Source organism: Elephas maximus, chromosome 3, assembly GCF_024166365.1.
Source record: "Elephas maximus indicus isolate mEleMax1 chromosome 3, mEleMax1 primary haplotype, whole genome shotgun sequence".
Classification (NCBI taxonomy): domain Eukaryota; kingdom Metazoa; phylum Chordata; class Mammalia; order Proboscidea; family Elephantidae; genus Elephas; species Elephas maximus.
The window spans coordinates 152,641,864-152,649,473 of NC_064821.1; the positions used below are offsets into that span (position 1 = coordinate 152,641,864).

The following is a 7,610-nucleotide window of genomic DNA, read 5'->3' on the forward strand; positions in this document are numbered from 1 at the left end:
CTACTCTGTCCTATAGTCACTGTGAGCTGGAATCACTTCACGGCACACAACAACATATATATTTCCAAAACTCCAGCTAGAAAGTTTTCCTACCTGCAATGTATCACAAGTACTAATTTCTGTGCATCATAGGTAACACTGAGTATTACAAATACTTTTGCTAATTTGATATGAAAAAAATGTGTTCTGTCAAGTTATATATCTGTAATTATTAGAGAAATTGAAAATTATTCATTTTTAAATTTATTAGTTATCCATATTTTCTTCCATTAAGTTTTTGTTCATTTCTTCTGCCTATTCTTCCATTAACACGTTTGAACTCTTCTTAATAAAATACAACGCTGTCCAAAAAATATATATGTATTTGACATAATCAGTTTAGAGACTCGTTCCCCAAAAGTAAAACTTCAGATCTAATGCTATACCCAGACAGCAACTTAGGTGGGAAATTATTTTGTCTAACTTTAAAACAGGATATGGTTTCATTAACAAAATTTAGAAAAAGATAAAAGAATAAAAATCATAATGAAGGCCTGAATCTTTTTTGAAAAGTGGGACTCTGCTGCCCCCTGCCTTCCACTATAAAACTTGTTTGCAAGTCGAAATGACTAAATCGTTGAAGAACAACGATATCAGCTCTGCCGCTGTGCAGCTGGGGTTGTTCGTATCTTTTCAGTTGGTTTCAGTCCTGAATTACTCTTCAAACACTTTCAAATATGGAGGTTGATCACTAGTTTCTAATTTGGGGCAGCCAATTGAATTCAATTTTTTATTTAACATGACATTTCTCACTTCGGTTTGTTTGTGAGCTTAGTTCTCTTGGGTTAGGCCTGATTAATAACGCTTGTCTGTGTGTGCAACCGAAGGAACCCATACGTCCACATGAACTTCTGCAACCTTCTCAACTTCCGGGCCCCCTTTCTGCCTTGGGTGCTCATGGGCTTTTCCTTGTTATCGGGGAACTTACTCATGGCATCTTCAGTATTACAGTCAGATTCACATGTTTTTTCTTGGAAGATATATTTCTCAATCATGCTAGTGGAATAAGAATTCTGAAAACACCGTCTGATCACCAGGACTGTTTTTGGAAGCACCTCTGAATGGGTCAAGCTGCCAATCTCTTCTTTAAGCATAGAGCACTTAACAGTTTGCCCATTGCACATATTTTTTCTTGAAAGATGTATTTCCCAATCAGCCTGGTGGAATAAGAATTCTGAAAACACCATCTATTTTGAAGGCTATATTTGATACACCAGATGAAAATCCAAATTATAATCCACTACCTGAAGAGTTAAGTTTGGCATTCAAGGCCCTCCATGATCTATACCAACTGTTCTACCACCCCATTCAAATGCCTTACACCACAGCCCCATCGAAGCACATGCTGTACCTATGGACAGTCTACAGTTTTCTTCGGTGGCTTTCTTCTGCTGTCCTTGACTGCTTTCCCACCACCACCCACTATCCCTGGGTCTTTTTATCCAAATCATATGCATATTTCAAGTCCTAGGGTAAATACCACTTCTTCTACAAATCCTTCCCTAATTTCTTCAACTGAAACTAACCTTTCTCTCAAGTCCAATAGCATTCTATCTCTTCTTCTCTTCAGCTCAAATGGCCACATATTTATTAAGTTCCTACTGTGTTCAAGACTATGCTATGTCAGGGTACACTGAGGCAAACGAAAACAGACATGACCCCTGGCTTTGTGTATCTTACAGTCTAATATTTATCACTTTCCAACTTGTATTCTCTTTCTGTCCATGTCTTACTTTCCCTCCTCACAAATACGGTATCAATGTTTCGATGTTTCATCCACTTTTTATGTCTTCTTCATACAAAATGCTTAGTAGAGAGTATTGCATGTGCTTGTTACTCAATAAGTATTTGAATGAATTAATAAAAGTATAAAATGTTACTAGACAGCTGAACTTAAGGGTCATTACTCACTTCTCAAGCTCAAATAATTGATTGCTAACTTTTAAGTTTGAGAGGGTAACAAATTCTATGGAATCCCTGATTTTAGAAGTTCTTCGTCATTTAAAACTCATAAAATAAAGTGCACAAACTTTGGAATCAGACAGAACTAGATGTGAATTCCAGCTGTGCTATTTACTGCTGCGTGAACTAGGTTATGGAGGAGATTACTTAACCACTCCGAGGTTCAGTTTCCTTAACTGAGTTTGGGTGAGGATTAAACAACATAAATGTAAATCAAGTCACACAATGTAGATGTCTAATAAATTGAAGCTATTACTACTGTTACTTTTTTATCACTGTTGTTTTCCTCTGAATTGTAGCATATCAATACCATTCCCCAGAGCTCATTGTTACTTCAGTGGCATGCTTGCTTCCTTAGCTTCTATGACAGATACTGTTGGACAACTGACTCGATAAACATCCCCAGACCTCTTCTTCCTTTCCGTCTTCTACTATAAGAAGCTAGGGTTGGCCATGTGACTTGGTTCTGGTCAAAGAGACACTCTCTGTTGGAGAATTTCCAGGAAAATATTTGCTTTCCCAATAACAGAGACAGATAGGTCTGGGGACCGCCTTCCCCATTCTCTCTTCTTCCTGCCTTAAATAGATGCTTTACTTGGAACTGCAACAGCTGTCTTGAGATGATGAGGAAAAGGCCAAAAGAATCAGAGGTACTGGCGCAGACAATACCAAGCAGTTGAACCAGTAACAGTAGTCATCTAACTCTAAGCTTCTTGTTATGTGAGAAAGTTAAACCCTGTTTAACTTTAATCAACATAAATTGATTTTTGTTCCTTGCAGTCAAACACAATCAAAACTGATTCAGCTTCCTAAAATAGTTCAAGATCTACGCAAAAGAACATAATAAAAATGTAAATAGCTCTATTCTTCAAAGACTCTTCAAAACATAAAAGTTTGACTATCTTATGAAAAATTGCTAGAGGAAGGTGTCATGGATTGAATTGCGCCCCCAAAAAATATGTGTATCAATTTGGCTAGGCCATGAATCCAAATATTGTGTGATTGTCCATCATTTTGTCATCTGATGTGATCTTCCTATGTGTTGTAAATCCTACCTCTATGATGTTAAGGGTTTATGACGTTAAGGAGGTGGGATTAGCAGCAGTTATGTTAGTGAGGCAGGACTCAATCTACAAGGATGGATTGTATCTTGAGCCAATTTCTTTTGGGATATAAAAGAGAGAAGCGAGCAGAGAGACAGGGGACCTTATAGCACCAAGAAAGCAGTGCCAGGACCAAAGGTGGTATGGATGGAGCCACCAGTCCTCAGGTCCCTGTTGTGGGTAGGTGAGGACCCTGCTTAATAGGGAGAGTGGTGTCAGATGTCACAATTCTGCCTCTCTACCATGTGGCTGAAACAGTTGAAGTTAGTCTTCAGGTATATACCCTGTTGTGCTGTGCTAATGAGGGCCTACGCTGTTGAAATGGGCCCACACAGCTCTATGCAGGGTTGAAAGGCATTCAAAGTCTGTGGACCCCTTATGCCTGTGCCTAGAAAAAGAGCTGTTTCAGTCCTGAGTTCCCAGATTAGGGGAGCTGGAGGATTATTTTTTCCCCGTTTGTTAATTTGTTCCCTCTCAAAGGCTGGGAAAATGGCTCAGAATAAGTGCAGGGTCCTTCTTCCAGCCCAGGTGAGCTGCTGGCTGGGACCCAGTGCACAGGAAGGGAAGAGGTAAGTGGGAGAGAGGTTTTTCCCAAAGGAGTGTTTTTGGATCCTCGAGGTAGGTTAAATGCAGGTACTTATCTATTTGCTGATCAAGGGCCACTTCTCATTTGTTCTGGAGGGTTGAGCAGACTCTCCACCGCTCATTCTATCTCAGTGTGGAAAACACATCCCGAACGTCACTGCTTGCCTCACTGCGTTCACACCAGCGGAATGGGCTGTGGGGTGCCAGTTTCCACCAGGTCAGGTCTGGCAACATCTCACTGTTTCTGAACGATTCCTCCCTCCTCCTGCTGCTCAGTCTGATTCCTCGATTTTGCCCTTGATGTTCAGGGCTCTAAGCTTGTCATATATAATCAATTCACTTGTTTTTTTGGGTCTTTGGCATCTGACTACTCCACCATCTTGGCCTTGCCCCCTCTTCTGCTTTCTTGAAATGTGGTCTTTATAGGTTCCTGGAAGGCCTCTTGTGGGGAAAAGTCAAGTTGAAGAACAGAGCACAGCCTCCTTATTACTTCTTAATGATAATCCCACTGCTGTTGACCCCAAATGTCCTCCTCTCTGGTTTTGATTTCTTCAAGCCTAGCAAATGCTTGAAGAAATCATTTGGGATCTCTGGAGCAGTAGGAAACCAATGAAGTCTGCAGGATTGTTTCTAATGTGTCATATATCTACAGGAGGTTCCTGGGCCTTACGTAAGTTTGGTTTGCTTGGAGAGCAATGTCATCGGACTGACCTGGATAAGTAGTAGGTCATTCCTGAATTGTAATTGTGTCTTAATTGTCTGTATACTCCTGTGACATTCCTAACGGCAAGAATTATGTCTGTCTTGTTCATAACTGTATCCTCAGTACCTAGCATTAGTGCCTGGCACATAGTAAGCACTTAATATGAAAATAAAGTCTTACATAATTCTAAATATTAAAGAGATTCCATAAACCAAAATAAAATGGCTACATACATCTATTAAAAAAAATAAGTCCAGTAGCTATGTGACCTATATATATATACATCTAACAGATAAATAACTATAACATTCATTCATTCAGCAAATTCATACTGAGCATCTACTATGTGCTAGAGGAGCCCTGGTGGCTCAGCAGTTAAGAGCTTGGCTGCTAACCAAAAGGTAGGCAGTTTGAATCCACCAGCCGCTCCTTGGAAACCTATTGGGCAGTTCTACTCTGTCCTATAGGGTTGCTATAAGTCGGAATTGACTTGACAGCAAGGGATTTTGGGTTTTTTTATGTGCTAGAAGCTGAAAGCAAAGGCGTTGCCGGGAGGCAAGTAGTTCACAGTCTAGAGTGAAGAGAGAAATATCTACAGCACATACTCTGGTAAAATAATCACTCTTGGGGGTGGGGTGGGGGATTACTGTCAAAGGAGAGCTGTTTTAAGGGAGGATACACACACACACACACACACACACACACACATATACATACCCGTTGCCATCAAGTCAGTTCCAATTCAGGGCAACCCCACGTGCTTCATAGTACAACTGCTCCATAGGCTTTTCTTGGCTGTAATCTTTATGGAGCAGATCACCAGGGCTTTTTTTCAAGGTACCGCTGGGTAGGTTTGAACCACCAACTTTTAGATTAGTAGTTGAGTGCAATTTTATATGTGTATTTTAAATAAATCATAGTAACTGTAAATAGCACATTTAGAGTTCAAATTTCACACTTAACTTGTTTTAATATATCTAGAGTAGTGATTGTTGACTGAGGCCTCTCCTGAGACATCTGGCAGTGTGTGGAGACATTTTTTATTGTTACAACTGGGGGCAGGTGGTGGGGGTGCTATCAGAATCTATTAGGTAGAGGCTAGAGATGCTGCTAAACATCCTACAGTGCACAAAACAGACTCGCATAACAAAGAATTATTCATCCAAGATGTCAATATTTGAGGAACCCCCATCTAGAATGAGAGAAGTATGAAGTACCATGCAAATAAAAACACAAATAAATCATTTAGTCAAGGTTCCTCTAATGCAATTAATGTGATCACAGAAATCAATTTACTTAGCTGCCTCAAGGGTGAATCACTAAAGTACAAATAATGAAACAATCACAAATTTTTTGCGATGACTATGAATGAAATATTTAAGTCTCATGATACGTACAATTCAAATATTTATATTAATCCATCATATTCCTAGCATTACATCAAAACCAGTGTCTCCAAAAAAATTATTGTTTGATTGAAATTCCAAATTCAAGAATGTCATACTTACATAGAAATTTTAGTTGTTTATAGCTTTCAGTTTCTAAGATGAAAAAGCCTTAGCCCATTCCTTTTGAGTTTAAAATTACATTACATAGTCATATGTTCAGTATCCTTTAGCTGGATCTGTTTGTTCCCTATAGGAAGTTTATAACTTGTAAAAAGAGTTTTATGCAGAATACAAATTGAGAGTATTACATGACTACCTCTTGAGGACACTGAGTTGTGCAAACAACATCATTTTATCTGACGTAGTGGCTCTGGATTGGTCTTTCTATTCACCCGAGGGCTGTCTGGAATTACAGATCAGGGACATCACTGTCGTACCGCAGCTGCTGCAGAAAGCTACTGGAAGGAAAGGTGATTTACGAGTATTTTGGTTATACTGAACCAAGGATACAGGAGCTATACAACAGGGAGCCTGGTGACTCTAAATTGTAGACATTATACAAAAAGAAAATGCAGAGTTGGGTGTCAAGGGAGTCCTTCCAGAGCAATAGGACATCTTCATAAAATCTCTAAAGAATAAATTTAACAGTTATTAAAGAACACCACCCTGTTGTTGCAGGCACTGAACTTTATATCACAAGAAGAGATACAAGGGATTTTCAGGAAAACATCTGTCATTTAACAGTGATAGTGACCTCAGCACTGACAAGCAATTCACATCTCAGTTGAGGAGAGTTTTTTTTAACCCTTTGAGGGTAGGCGATTCTGGAGCTCTAATATCAGCAGGTTATTATTATCCTCATCAGTTAAGGACCTCTGATGGTAAAGAAAAAAGTCACTGAGAGAAACTATGGTTAATTCTGTTATATGAGACATTCCTGAATTATTTCACTTCAATTATATTAAATTATCAGGTCATGATTTTGTTAATTTTGACCAAAAGTCTATGTAAGACTTAAAGAGAAATAAGTAAATGTAATGCGATCTTTAAAACAAGTTATGGAAGATCAAAACTAGGTTAAAATGAATGAAAAAAAAAACTAAAATTCTGTATTAATTTTATATTAGGATTTAACAAGCCAATAGTTTCTTTTCTCTTTTATCTCTAATAAAAAACAAAAAGTTAGCTCTGATTTTTAAGTAACTGTAGGAAAACTCTAAAACTTACATGTTGAGAGCCAATTAAGTGCCTAAGAAGGAATTAGGTGTTCACTTCAATCTTTCAAGGAAAGCAACATTATCTTCACTTTATAGATCAGAAAATTGAAGTTTTTCTCAATTTAAATGTTTTGCCCAAGATGGAGAGAACTGGAGATAGCCCAAGATGGCAGCTTAGTCACACACACCATGCCATCCTCCTGCAGCAAAGAACTAAGAAACCAAGTAAAACAGATACAGATGACAGTCTGGGCACCCAGAACAGCAAATGGAAGAATGAAGAATTAGATTGAACACTGAAGGGAAGGGAAAACTAAATGAAAACAGTGAACAAAGAGACTTACAGATTGCAGGCACCCTGCCAGCCAAGCCAGGGCAATGTGGCCATCTTGAGACAAAGTGAGCAGCATTCCTGGGTGAAGAGTAAATAAAGACAACTTCACAAATTCCCAATAAGAGAAAAAGATACTGTGTAGACCTACCCTGAGCAAAGCAAGGTAAGCAGAACATAAACTGGATCTAAAGAGGGAAAGTGCAAAAAGGCAGGTGAGAGCTCTGGGGATCCAGGTGACCACAGAGCAGGGAAGGAGCCAGAAAATAGGGACAGAACAAC

At 39.0% G+C, this 7,610-nt stretch overlaps 1 pseudogene; it reads left to right on the plus strand.

Annotated features, from left to right (window-relative positions):
- The first annotated feature begins 604 nt into the window (after positions 1–604).
- On the plus strand, positions 605–7,290 carry LOC126071372 (derlin-2-like; annotated as a pseudogene).
- The last annotated feature ends 320 nt before the right edge of the window (positions 7,291–7,610 follow it).